This window comes from Neovison vison, chromosome 2, assembly GCF_020171115.1.
Source record: "Neovison vison isolate M4711 chromosome 2, ASM_NN_V1, whole genome shotgun sequence".
Taxonomy (NCBI): domain Eukaryota; kingdom Metazoa; phylum Chordata; class Mammalia; order Carnivora; family Mustelidae; genus Neogale; species Neogale vison.
Window position 1 is genome coordinate 169,063,355 of NC_058092.1, and position 15,421 is coordinate 169,078,775.

Consider the following 15,421-nt stretch of genomic DNA (forward strand, 5'->3'; position numbering starts at 1 on the left):
TGTTGACCTTTTAAATTATATTTGTGATAGTATTAATTATTCTAAGAGGAAACTTCATATTTTTCCCCATATTTATTTCTTTGATTAGCTCCTTTAATGATAGGAAATATTTTTTATAAAATTAAAGACAGAAATCTAACTAGATTATATACAAAAGACTTCTAATACTTCTATGTTGTGAAGCACAAACTGAGAATAAAAGATCAAATGGGAACATTCTCTTCTAATGAGAAATCCTTATAGTCAAATGTTCTTTAAAAAGAAGTCTATAAAGTTTCAGCTTCCTAGATATAAAAGAAAATTCCCCTTTCAACAAATCTATACCTAGCTTTCTTCTCAAAATTTTGCTGCCACTGGAGGTGAACCAAATTAAAATTATCTTTGGAAAGATTTCTTTCAAACTAATGCAATATATTACACTGAAATGAGTGGCAAATAAGGAAAAAAAGATTTATTTTCTTATAGCTTGAAATAAATAAAATTTTAATTTTCAATTCCAATTTTGTAAAATTTAGTAATTATCTTCGGTGATTTTCTATCCTGAGGCTTTGATGCATTTCAGTATTTTCCCTTCTTTGTAATTAAACTTCCTGTGCATAAAAAAAATTACTTCTATTTTATGGATGAAGTTTGCCATGCATTTAAATGACATAGTACTTTAATTCTCTGCAAATGTGGCTTGATTTTATGGCAGATAATTTCCATGTTGTGTCCTTATCTAGGATTTCATCTTGCCATATTATAGATTGTTGTAACAAGCAAATATTTTTTTGATAAGTAATTTTTTTTTCTCACACCATATGTGGCTTTTGGATCCTGGGTCTTTTATTGCATACCTCTTCGTCAACACCAAACAGGTGTCAGCCCAGTACACCAACTTGAGTTCAGTACTTCAAGAGAGGGTCATGTAAAGAAGCCCTTTGCAACTTGATGTCCAATTGACTTCCTTATACTGCAGATAAATCATAGGCTCCTGAGCTGAATGGGGGAGCAGGAGGACAGCAGTGGTTGTAAAAGGGGTTGTAGATGGGACCCAGTCTAGACAATGTACATGACCATGAGAGTGTGGACAGATGTCTCTGAAGACCCTTCACTTCCCCTTATTCTTTAATGACATGGTATACTCCAAGCCCCCTTTGGATCTTACTTAGAAACATAGGGAATGGGTGAGAATGCAAAATGGACTGAATTCATTTATTTATTCTACTCGTGAACTAAGAGTTACAAAAATTGTAAAATAGTTATTATAGAAATAAATTGAGTAAAATGATCATGTATAAATACAGCTCCCTTCTAAACACACCCAATCACAAGACTGAATATCATCTATTTAATGTGATGTTTGACATTTCCTCCTTTCTCTGATACACCTGCATCTTCATCACCTTATTCCATATATGAGGTTCCTGCCTTTATAGTCATGTCCCTCGACTACTGTGTGTGGAACAACTCAGTTAGGTGTGCTCTTGACGTTTCATGTGGCACACTGATCCAAAGAAGTTAACCAACCCTATGAAAAACTCAGGGAAACCAAGTGCCGAAGTGAACTTGGTACCCACTCTTTCACTTATATTATTAGTGGGTATTTCAGAAACACACACAAACTTACAGATGCAAATGATTAAACTCAGAAATATGGAATGCATTCAACAGATAAGGATTTCAGAGATGAATATGCTATATGATTCTAAATATAATTCTGACCATACCCTTTATACATACCTCTCTCATCCTCGTTGGCATAACCTTGCATGATCTGGCCTGTGCCTCCCCGTACACCTGCACACCTGTAACTCACTGGCCTGAAAACATCCGTATCTGCCTTCTCGTCTCCTACCTCAGACATACAAGTAGTTTCTGCCTTACAGTCTTTGTACAAATATTCTTCTTGTGGTGTTGCTCCCCATGATCTTTAAGGAGATGTCTCCCTCCTGTCATTCAAATTGAGCTGCTGTGACACTTTCTTACATGTACTTCCTATTTATGATACACCATGTAGCAATTCTCTGCATGGCCCTAGGAATCCTACCCCAATCTGACACATAATTCCTTTACTCTGATCAATTGATTTCCATAGGACTTATACGCTTTTTTTTCTCTTTTATATTTTTTTTAAGATTTTATTAGTTATTTGAAAGAGGGTGAGGGAGAAGCAGACTCCCCACTGAGAAGGGAGCCCGACATGGGACTTATTCTTGGACTTTGGGATCATGACCGGAGTGGAAGGCAGATGCTTAACCTACTGAGCCACCCAGGTGCCCCTACTTATATGCTTTTAAAGTTTACTTACATTTTTGTAACTATTACTAGAGTGCAAGATCCATAGGGTAGAGATTTTTGTCTGCTTTGTTCAGGGTTTTATCTCTAAGAAGGACTCAATACATATTTCTAGAGCTGTAATAAATGACCTATTATTTTTGTTATTATTAATCTGTGTATTAGCTTATATACATCCCACTATTAGAATTTAAGATCTACAAGGAGAGCTATACCTCCCATCATAAATTTTGGGCCTCTGGGACTTTGGCTGCCTTTTCTACTATATAGGCCCAGTGTTTATTTCACACTTAACAAAGTAAGGACCCCATGGGTATTTGTAAAATGAAGTATTTTATTTTGATTGTAGTGAGCAATTTTTTTTTCAGTTCAATTTCAGAATTTATATTTTTTGTCCCTTCCTCCCAAGAGGGACAAGACATAGGGGCGCCTGGGTGGCTCAGTGGGTTGAGGGATAACCCATAAATACTGACAATTTATCTGAAAAATTGAAGTTCATTTTGTTGGCTTCTTCTGAAATGCATCAATAAACTATAGTCAGAGATTTAAACCATGATAGCACTTAGGGCTGGCGAGGATGTGAGGAGGTGGTTCCTATCATGCATCAGAAAGAGAATGTAGTTGGCACAGTTTTTAAGGAGGGTATTTAAAGTTATGCACCTGAACTTACAGTGTTAATACCCACAGTGTATGGTGGGTTTTTCAATATCAAAATAATTCTGTGTCTTTTAGTAACAGAGACCGTTTAAACCAGTGCCCAAAGATTGTCTCAAAAGGAGCATACCTGGCTTCCACCTTAGGAAATTTCCTTATTGAAAACCCCAACTGAGAGCAAAGAACAAAGAAAACAGAGAAAAAACAATGTACAATTTGTGGGGTTAAGTAGTCATAAACACTTCAGTGTTACTAATGAATCATAGCCCTAAATAGTAGCCTGATAATATAATTGTACTGATTTATCAAAACAAATAGCTAAAATAAGATCTATAGATTTTTTTTTAAATGTGTTAAAACAACTCTGACATTAGTGCCTAGAGAGAAAATTGGCATTTAAATTGTGAATTTCAGTTATCTGCATAATTCAGTTATGTGGAAAAATAAACTTACTAATGATCCTACTTAATTATTATATGACTATAAATAATCATGCCAGACTTCCATGCCCTTTCTCAAAGCAAGATATAGAAATAATAAACTTTTTATTGAAATTCCTCTGGCATTTTAACACTGGGCTTAAATCATCTATCACATTTTTTTATTGAAATAATAATGCTAAAAAAAATAAACATACCTCATACTGACTCATTCCACTGTCTTTTGTACTCGTTCAAGAAGTACATCCTTATAAGGTACCATTAAAAATAGTTCCTGCTGCTTTCAGCAACAGCCAGCCAGAAAAGAGACAGTGAAGCCAACTTCCCATTGAGAGGAGAAGCTATCTTCCCTGGGAGGAGCAGGGTAGCCCTGTCTTGAAGGTGACAGCTGCTAGAACTGAACTGTACAGAATTAACGACGATGCTCTCTCCCCCCTCAAGGCAACTCTTCATTTATTCCTTTACATCATAATTCTCACTGCTCTCTACTACTGAGAAAAATGTCCAGTTGAAATAATTGACTCTCATTTATCCCACCATGTGCCTGCCATCCTAGTAATGATAACAACACTTACCATTAGGCCTTTGAGGGGAAGGTTGTGTCATGAAGGCAAACTTCTCTGTACTTCACCTTCTGGAAAAAACGTGAACGCTCCAGTACATTTTTTTCTAAATCTACATGCCATAAGTTTTATCAGTAGAGCAGTTAGCATCCAAGCTATCTCTCTGTCTGTAAGCATGACATATGTCTGTGTATATGCATATGCATCCATACAGACTTTGATAGATGTGTTAAGCTCTCAGTATGTTAATCTAGATAAAGTTATTTAATGCATGGTCTCTAAACTCCATTGGTAAAATAGCCCTGCCCATCACACATCCTTCTGGGGCTTTCTAAAGACTGTGTTTTGGGGGTGCCTGGGTGGTTCAGTCAGTTAAGCATCAGCTCAGTCAGGATCTCAGGGTCCTGAGATCAAGCCCCGCATTGGCCTCCCTGCTCAGCTGGGATCCTTCTTCTCTCTCTGCCTGTCACTTTCCCTGCTTGTGCTCGCTCTTTCCCTCTCTTTGTCTGAAATAAGTTTGTGAAATCTTTAAAAAAAAAAAAAAGTGTATTTTGTGGGTAAGAGTAAGCTTGGGAGTGGAGGCGGGGCCATGCATCTCACATAAAACCAAGGTCATTGCTCCACCTTGCCCTCCCATGCCCTGCTTAGCTGTTGATATAGTGTATCACTTTCCTTTCCCCTCATCAGAGTTCAGCCCTTCATTAGAGGCTCCCTGCAAGAAGGAGAGTGTGAATTCTACCTCCCTGCTCTCTCATGCCCTGAACAGATGTGCAAACCAGGATCCAAACACACGGAGTTCATAAAGCAATGTCCCACCAACTCAGGACCACTAAGTCCTTTGGATATCTAGGCTTTTGGGCTGACTTTATTTTGCACCAGGTTTCTGTTTTTCCATGGGAATTTTTTCCCCTCCCGAACCTTGCTTTTTCTTCCTCTGGTCAGGCTTTTTCCAGGGCCCCACTAAAATCCTGGAGCCCAGATACTTGCACCTTAGCTCTGACTTGTCTCCTCTTACCCATGCTCCAAAGTAAAGCACTCTGTAAACAGCAGAGTTTAACCAGCTTTTCAGAGTACATTTCATTATATTATTTATAATGTAAGGTGATTTGGCTGCAAGGAAACTCTCCATTGATTAAATCTCCTGCAGTCAAATGCTCTTGTGGTGTGAATTTCTGAGGGATCATTTTCTTTTAAATTATGTATGATTATCTGTAAGATTATATGTCATTCTGAAAAGCTATAATCTAGTACTGATATTAATACTAGGAACTCTTCATTTTTACTGTGTTTTTTTTTTTCTTTAAGTTTTCAGTTTCTCAAGGGTTTTCAGTTTCAGTTGACTTTTCCGAGTGGGATTATGTCACGATGACATCGCCTCGTAAGCAGTGGAAATGATCTTCCAACCTAGTCTCTGTGAAGTCACAAGGAGCTGTTCCCAGCACAGCACCCCTCTCTGTGACAGTGAGGGGCTTCCAGAACATTCCTTGCGCCCACACAGCACACAAGGTGCACCAGCCATGGGGACTCAGAGCTGTCCCTTTGCTCGATGCTTGACACCTAGTGGGAGCTGAATGTGGGCCAGACAGCGTGGAGTGGACACACGTTAACTATCTCCCCCTTTTGGAGTGCACATGAGCCATCAAGCTGATGTAACTGGGTGATGGGGCACAGATCAGCATCAAGGGGTCTGATGGCAAAAGCTCAACCCCCACTCCCCCACCCTGCTCTGCCCCTCCCCAGTGAGGGAAACCAAACACATATGTGGATGTACAAATTGACTGGGTTTTACTTTTTTAATCTGCTTTCCTGCAGGTTAAAACCAGAAAATACAGTGGGTTTTAAAGTTGAACCATTGTTTTTAGCGAATATTAAGGATTAGAATTTGAGAATATGTTCATATTTGCATCAGTTTGCACCAGTTAGGAATTTTATCAAAAAAACTTTCTTTAGCTTTAACTCAGAGAACTTTTTTGCTCAAACTTGTCAGAGGACCTTAACATCATTATCTGCGTGGCCCCATTTGGGGTCCGTGAAGACTTCTTTAGGACGCTGGACTGAGGAAGGGGTTGTTTGGAGTAAGGGCTTGATTCCAGCAGCCCGAAGCTACTTAAATTCACCTATCTTCGTATTCTTTCTAGACATTCATAATATGAAAATGTTTTCCATGTAGGCAAAGACAGCCACATGGGTTAGAGATTATTTTCCTTAGAAAAACACAGACCAAATTATTTGTGCATTTTAATTACTTCTTAATATTTCACTGAAACAATTGTGCAGGACTCGAAGGGTTTTGGAGGCCAAAGGGGAAGCCAAAGGATTCCGTCATGGTTTCTCAGTTCTGGCATGATGGACGTCTGGGGCTGAAAAGCACTGTGTTACCGAGACCCTCCTATGCGTTAGAGGGTGTGTAAAGAACTCTTGGCTTACCCACACTGGATACCAGTAGCATTTCTCTCTGTGTTGTGCAACAGCAACATCTCTAGACATTACTGAAAGTCTCCTAGGGAAAAAAAAATCACTCCTTGTCAAGAACCATTGATTTAAATGTTCACATTTCTGCAGTCATTCAACAAACTATAAGTAAAATTAATTATCCCATTAAAAAAAAAGTAACAGGTTTGTGTGAGAAATTCTCTCTGAAACTATTTAGTGCTCAAAAAAACCAGTTACTTAAAGTAATTTTATATGCAATATGCTGTTATTAAAAATATAAAAAATTAAAATATATAAAATACACAATGTTAATAATGAAATTAATACAAATGTAATTTTTCTTTGCATCAATTAGAACTTTTCTATCAAACACATCATTTGTTTATTTTATACTTATATATATATTATAATTCTAATAATTCAGATTTCAATTTTGCTTCAATTTGCAAATGAGTGTATATCGCACTTAGGTCATATACTTCTTAGTGAAGACATATCTATTTTAAGGAAGGTATACGTCAAAGGACTCATTAGTTTATTTAACTATAAGAGAGATAAATTGTCTGCAGGAAGTCTTTAAAGCTAGCTGAATGGATTTAAATGCAAACTATTTAATGTCCCATAGGTAAGATGAACTCTCATCCCAAATGAGAGACTTGATAAAGATTTGCTGGAAATTTAGCTATGAATATTTCAATATCCTTTTTCTCTACTGATTTTCTCCCCCTTGTGATTGACATAAATGATACATTAACAATCCCAGGACTCTGGTCGACTTGATTCTCTGGTAAAAGACACTTTATTTGCCTTTATTATCATGCTTGCTTTTATAATCCAGTAGCCCTGAATCAGATCTTGTCCTGACCCTCACCTCAAAGGACAAACTCGTTTTCCTAATGTCCCTTCACGTCTTGCCGGCACAATTTATGACCCTCGCTGGGTACTCTCTATCTTTAAATGTGAGATATTTCAAGTAATGGATGTATTGAAAGCTCAGTATTGTAAGCAGGTAGAACAGAATGTTTGTGGGGTTTGCAGAGTCATGTCAGAAATGAAGGTGGGATGCCTGGGTTGAGGAAGCGTCTGCCTTCAACTCAGGTCATGATCTCAGGGTACTGGGATGGAGCCCTGCGTCCGGCTCACTGCTCAGCGGGAGTCTGCTTCTCTCTCTCCTTCTGCTGCTCCCCCTGCTTGTACTCTCTTTCTTTCTAATAAATAAATAAAATCTTAAAAAAAAAAAAAGAAAGTAAGTAAGTAAAGAAATGAAGATTCCTCTGTTTCCACTGCAGATCCAGCGTTAACCCTTAAGCCACTGATACTACCATCTACAGGAGGTTACATCAGAGGTCCTTAAGAAGTGCTGCCTTGGTAGAAAATTTACTCTTGTTGTTTACTCCTGTGTTTGTTTCCTTAAATCAATGGATAATGGTAAGTTTCTCAGAGGTAGAAGAACCATATATTTACAAACAGAAATGGTCAGTACATTTTTGTCATTTATCCACCACTGAAAGGTATTTTTTTCACCTTCCTCCTTCTCTTCTACTTTATGGTATTAAAAGTCATTACTTTCTTAATCAATCCAGTGATCACTAGCTTTCCCAGAATACACCATGGGGCATGCCCTACCATGTCTTATCATAGTACCGTGAAAATATTGGTAATGAGCATATTTTATAGAAATGAATGGAGCAGATGGAAGCTCACAAGAAGTCATACACTTACACAGACATGGGTTTTAAAAACTGTGCTGGTTTACCAACCACAGGACATAGCTTAGAAATAGGAGGAAGAGGCCAGCTTTTCAGATCTTACTGTTTTCCAGCAAATTAATGTTTAGCCTGTAAAGGATTGCTGCCCACATTGCTAAGTTTCTTGAAATCCCTAAGATTCCTTTCTATTGTTGAAAGTCAGTTCATAATATTCTGTTATAATGGTTGTTTCCATAATTGATGAACTATGAGTAAAACAGTATAGTATGTTATTTTATCTTTGATGGAATGCTTTCTCCATTATAGTGGCCAAATTTATACATGACTTTTTGAAACCTCAGCACTGATTTAAGTGAGTACTTTGCTAGTCTTATAATTTTTTTTTTTTTTACTGGAAACAAATTAGTGTGATACTAGGCTTCACGACTCATATAGGAAATTATATTAAAACTTTTAATTATTTAAAAACTCTATTACATAATAAGCTGACCCTTGACAGAAGCAAAAATATAAAGGGCCATCAGTACTCATGGGGAAGGCATCTCTCAGGCTAAACATGGGAAGGACCTCCACATGCATATTGTTACAGTCAATAAGGAAATGAAGATAATCGAAGAGGGAAATTATGCACATGCAGTATAGCTTCTATTTAATGCAAGAAACAGCAAAAACTAAATTCCTTGCAAATCTGCTGCATTAAATGATAATTTAGTAAAAGCAGTGAAGTAGGGCCTGACAATACATTCCATCAGACTTTGGCAACCAGGAGCACAGAACTGAGTCAAATGGCCTCATCATGGAGAAGTAAGAGAAAAGAGCAATGCTGTCCTTTGGTAGGTTGAGGGGGATGAGGCCTGGAGTGTGGTGTGGACACGTAGAATACCACATGGCTTGCGGCTGACCCGGAAGTAGATCCTGACTCTTACAACTCTTGGTCCATGGACGTCTGCACGTGCCCGTATGGGAATGGTGGCTGGTGATGCTGACCTTCTTGCACCAGCTTCAGGATGTAGGACAATTAAAGAGCTCAGACTAAGTTGTATACATTTTCACTGCTTCCTTATAAAAGGCTCTGTTTCAAGATACTTTATTTTTTCCAATGATAAAAAAGAATAAGACCCCAATTTAACCTGGAATCACACTTGGCCCTGTAACTTATTTGCCATAATGTAAGGGGGGAGGGTGTTTAAGAAAAATAGTTTTCTGATCTGAAACTATCTCCCCATTCGCTGATAAATTCAATTAGAAATGTTTTTCCTTAGCATAAAGTATATGTATGTGCTATACCTGCTCTTATTCCCTGCCCACTCAGCTTTGCAAGTCATTTTGTCTGTGGTATCAATGTGGTATAGTATGTTGTTGTTGTTCTTGTTTTTAAGATTTATTATTTATTTTAGAAAAGTGGGCGAGGGGCGAGAATCTCAAGCAGCCCTTATGCTAAGCTCAGAGCCTGACGTGTGGAGCTTGATCTCATGACCCTGAGATCATGACCTGAGCTGACCCCAAGAGTCGAGCACTCAACTGACTGAGCCACTCAGGTGCCCCATGTGGTGTAGTGTGTTAGGTATATGGGCAGTGGAGTCCATCAGACCTGTGTATAATCAGCATCTCCCCTATTTCATGTGATACTTTAAGAAGGTTCCTTCACTTTCCTTAGCTTAGATTCTTCCACATTAAATTGGAGACCCTTAATCCTACTTCTGGCATTCTTGTAAGAATCAAATGAGTCTTTATGTAAAGCACTCAGCACCCTACCTCAGTGAGTGGCTGTGATTATATTTTATTGCCACTATCATTATTACTCATTACTACATGTTTAGTAGGACAATATTTTTAAAATGAAGGGCAAGGAAACAGGATATCCTTTTAAAGTTGGATGAAACATTTTGACTCTACCCCTAGTTCCCCGAATTAACATAGACATATGCAAAATTTTAGGAAGTATTTAATTATACCAAATTCCACTAGGTATTTGCAGTTAGGTCCATGGTGCTAAGAAGCACCATCCAAGAGCAGATTTCACCTAGAAAATAAGTAGAAGAGACATGGAAAACTGTCTTTGACATGAGGATGGAAACTAGGCCACTATGTAGATGCATTATGGATTCCAAATCAAATTTACGTGGGCTCTGACCAAAGGAAGGCAATATGAACATATATTAGATGAAATTTCATAAGAACATTCTGGCCAGTGAACCACAGAAAACCAAATTCTGGTCGTGATCCTTCGTTGCTTCCCCCACAGATCCAGAGGAGAGTATGTGCATAGAACCACAACGGGGAAAGCAAGTCACCCATCTGTTGTTACCCAAGATGCTGTCCTCAAGAACCTGTAGTTCTATTTAGTGGGTGAAACTGGATTAGATTCCTTTATCCATCCTTAGTTAGGCCTGTGCTGCCTGGTACTACTGTATCTCCAAACATACAGGAAGGAACTAAGAGGGAGGGAGAGATGGAGGGCAGAAGATGGGAGAGAAGGAGAGAGAATATTGGCCAACATATCTTTTTTTTTTTTTTTTTTAAAGATTTTATTTATTTATTTGAGAGAGAGACAGTGAGAGAGAGCATGAGTGAGGAGAAGGTCAGAGAGAGAAGCAGACTCCCCATGGAGCTGGGAGCCAGATGTGGGACTCGATCCCAGGACTCCAGGATCATGACCTGAGCTGAAGGCAGTCGTCCAACCAACTGAGCCACCCAGGCATCCCTGGCCAACATATCTTGATGCTAGCTGTTTTAGGATGGAGATTGAAGGTTTTCTCAAATCAGGGAAAAAACCCGGGCACCACTATTTCTGCTTGTAGAATAGCTCTAATTTTAAAATTTTTGTTGAGGTCATTAAATTTGTATTTTTATTTAAGGGGGAGTATTAAGGTGGGTTTACATATACGTGTGTGAATGTGGAAAGAAGGGAGAGAGGCAGAACTAAGTGTGGAATCTTCTCTTACCTGTAGAATGGGCTCCACTTGGTAGATAAAGGTGCAAGAATGGGGCAATGTGGGAGATAGAGAAACACATGCAATACATGCCAGTTTTTGAAATCATATAAAATTTCCACTGTCAGATACTTAGACCCATCAGAGTCTTCAAATCTTACAATATCTCCTCCTTTGAGCTTCAGCATTTTGCTCTGGATGACTCATTCATTTGAAGCAGTGGTGGGGGAGGGGTAGAATTTGAGCAAGAGAAGAAAGGTGGCATGGATCCCCCCAAAGGGAAGTTTATGTCATCTAATTATTAGCTAGTAGAGATTGTGGAGGATCTTAGCTTCGTGCATCAAAGACTAGATATACGACCACGTACACTATGAAAATATAGCACGACATAAATTCATTATAACTTTAGTAATAAATTCCAGAACATCTATTACAAGACTTACACATGGCAGGTACTCGGCAACTCTATCTTTTTGTAGTTTACATTTTGCCATTACATTGGCTTTTTCTGCATGTTTTCAGTATGAGAACCAAATGAAGATTGGTGGTCTGTATACACCATTGCGCACACTTCCAAAAAAAAGACAAAAATCACTGTAAAAGTTCATATTAAATAGACCATGTTGGGCACCTGGGAGACTCAGTCATTAAGCATCTACCTTCGGCTAGGTCTTGATTTCCAGAGTCCTGGAAAGACTTTTATTTTGGACTCTGTGTGCTGCCTTAGGGTTAGGAATGTGGTGCTCTTGTTGGGGGGGAAGTGAGCTCCAAGAGTAGCTTTTTTTCATCTCTTAGTGATTTTTCTGTTTATCAGTTGATAAACAGCCCCACAATGGGCTCCCTGCTCAGTGGGGAGCCTGCTTCTCCCTCTGCGCCTCCCCCCACTTGTGCTCCCTCTTGCTAGCAAAAATAAATAAATAACCTCTTTAAAAATTTTTTTAAATAAAAAGAGCTTTTTGGCTGTTGTCTAAAATCCCTATTCATTGCATTTCCTTTGACATCATTTGTGTGTTTTTATGAGACACATGGACTGACTATGGGGAGTTCACCAGAGTAGATTATTCTGAGAACAGTAACTATAACATGTAGCAGCATCCTTCATGCCTCTGATGGAAGATAATGTGGTAACCTCAGCTCTTTCGGAAAACCATTTGCTCCACTAATTGATGTTAATATATGACACAATTTCATTTCCAGGAATCTATTATAAAAATTAGTTCATGAAATTCTTATACAAATGCATCACTATATGTCACATGAAAATTCTCAAAGGTCAGAGGATGTTAATCATACCTGAATTCCCATCATTGGTCTTGATTACAATGTCATCACTTGGGGTGCTTATCTCAGAGGTCAGAAAACAACAGACTATTTTTCAAGGACTTCTTACGCCTCCAGTGTTCCTTAAACTCTCCATAGTAAAAAGAATTTCTTTCAGGTCATCTAACAGAAAACCCAAATAATAGTGGCTTATGTATAAGATATTGTTCTTAACATAAGTTCACAAGCCAACAGTAAAAGGAATATTGGCTCCATGATGTCACAAAGGGCACTGTTCCTGTCTTGCCATTTTTCTTTAAAAATTATTTATTTATTTGATAGAGAAAGAGACAGCAAGAGAGGGAACACAAGCAGTGGGAGTGGGAGTGGGAGAGGGAGAAGCAGGCTTCCCACCAAGCAGGAAGCCTGATGTGGGGCTCGATCCCAGGACTTGGAATCGTGACCTGAGCCGAAGGCAGATGCTTAATGACTGAGCCACCCAGTTGCCCTCCCCCTTTTTTTTCAGGATAGGTTCTAGATTTCTACCTATCATATTCATAATGTACAATTTGTTTTACTGTTATAAGAGAATGCTTACAACAAAGAGTCTGATAAAGTCCTTTTGACATTCTCCATTATTCAGGATAAAATCTCAGAAGTGTAATTATTAGCTCAAAGAATTGGGTCCCCTAGTAAATAAAACTATCCACCTTTCATTAACTTTTAACATATTTGAGAGTTAGCAATCTATTTAATTGATGACATTCAGACAGGGAGATAAAAAATGACATTTAATTATTGCTGTACTCTGAATTAATTTATTACTGAGTTTTGCAGGAGAAACTATTTTAATTCTAGCAGATCGTGTATAAGGATCCTGAATAATATAAAACTTGTCACCCCACTGCATTGTTTTTTTGTTTTGTTTTGTTTTGTTTTTAAAGATTTTTTTTATTTATTTGAGAGAGAGAATGAGAGAGAGAAAGTAAGCGAGGAGAGAGGTCAGTGGGAGAAGCAGACTCCCTGCTGAGCAGGGAGCCTGATGTGGAACTTGATCCCGGGACTCCAAGATGGTGACCTGAGCCAAAGGCAGTCGCACAACAAACTGAACCACCCAGATGCCGGCCCCACTGCATTGTTAATATGAGGGTAGTTCATACTTATTATGAACTGCTGCATTAAAAATTATAATATCTTATTTTTTTTTAAGATTTTTATTTATTTGACAGAGAGAGAGAGAGAGAGATCACAAGTAGGCAGAGAGACAGGCAGAGAGAGAGGGGAAGCAGGCTCCCCGCCAAGCAGACAGCCCAATGTGGGACTCGATCCCAGGACCCTGAGATCATGACCTGAGCTGAAGGCAGAGGCTTAACCCAGTGAGCCACTCAGGTGCCCCTATAATATCTTATTTTTCAACACAAATGAAGGCAAAACAGTTTTGAATTCCCCAATTACATAAAATATTTGAGAGGTTAGTGAACTTATGAGACTATATTAAAGAAATATAAAAAATAACAAATATTTATGGAGCATCTCTGTCAAAATCATTATAAGGCTACTGCAACAATGTGAAATCTAAATAAAAATGTTACATCTTCCTTAAAAAAGCAAAAAATACATTTCAGTGCATTGAGAATGAATACAATCAACATGAAACAGTATAGGTCTGATAAAAACAAACAAACAAACAAACAAACAACAACAAAAAACCAGAGCACTCCCAGGGTAATCAAAAACAACTTGATTAGTATATGAAGAACGAACTTCAAAAATTTCTCAGGTACTGGGGCACCTGGGTGGCTCAGTGGGTTAAAGCCTCTCCCTTCAGCTCAGGTCATGATCCCAGGGTCCTGGGATCAAGCCCCGCATCGGGCTCTCTGCTCAGCAGGGAGCCTGCTTCCTCCTCTCTCTCTCCCAGCCTCTCTGCCTGCTTGTGATCTCTGTCTGTCAAATAAATAAATAAAATCTTTAAAAAAAAAAATTTCTCAGGTACTGACTAAAAATTCTCCCCTCTTCTGTTCCCTGCACTCTTTTGCAACATGGGAATTATGAGAGGAAGTATGAGAAAATCACTCACTCATCCGCCCCCCCCATTTTTTACCTTAAATTATGAATGAGAAGTTCTTCCTTTGCTCTTTTATGAGATTTTACGTTATCAATTCAAAGGTCTTCATAGTACTATTTAAATTTAAAATGCAATTTAAATTCTAAGAGCTATGGTTGTCTAAACAATAGAATTTTATTGGGTAACTCTGTATCAGCCACAGTGGTTTCATTAAAATGCTGCTATCTCCTATTATTTTTTTATCCGATCTGCTTTTCTCTCTAGTAACCCAAACTGAAATTCTGTGAAAATTAATCTGATTTAAAAGAAATAGTAAATACCCAACTTTTGTAGCAACATGGATGGGACTGGAAGAGATTATGCCGAGTGAAATAAGTCAAGCAGAGAGAGTCAATTATCATATGGTTTCACTTATTTGTGGAGCATAACAAATAGCGTGGAGGACAAGGGGCGTTAGAGAGGAGAAGGGAATTTGGGTAAATTGGAAGGGGAGGTGAACCATGAGAGACTATGGACTCTGAAAAACAATCTGAGGGTTTTGAAGGGGCGGGGGGGGGTGGGAGGTCGGGGTACCAGGTGGTGGGTATTATAGAGGGCACGAGTTGCATGGAGCACTGGGTGTGGTGCAAAAATAATGAATACTGTTATGCTGAAAATAAAAAAATTAAAAAAAAAAAGAAATAGTAAATACATAGTGACAAGACATTAAAAAAAAAAAAAAGAAAAGAAAGACTTCCAGATAAGTCTTTCTACACTTGATCTTAGCCAAAAGGCCGAGAAGCGATAAGTCTTTCTATCTTAACAGAAACTTTTAATTTTTTTTTAGCAGGGAGGGGACAGAAGGAGAAGGAGATAGAATCTTAAGCAGGCTCCACGGCCAGCGCATAGCCCCATACAGGGCTCCATCTCATGACCCAGAAATCATGACCTGAGCCAAAATCATGAATCAGAAGCTTAACTGACTGAGCCACCCAGGTATCCTATTTGTTAACAAAAATCTTAAAAGTATGCTGGGGCTGACATGGAATTTTAGTAGTACAATTAAAATTTCAAGCAATAATGTACAAATCATTTCCTGCCTTTTAGA

At 38.4% G+C, this 15,421-nt stretch overlaps 1 pseudogene; it reads right to left on the bottom strand.

The window, feature by feature from the left end:
* Positions 1 to 15,034: 15,034 nt before the first annotated feature.
* On the bottom strand, positions 15,035 to 15,119 carry LOC122901393 (annotated as a pseudogene).
* Positions 15,120 to 15,421: the final 302 nt, after the last annotated feature.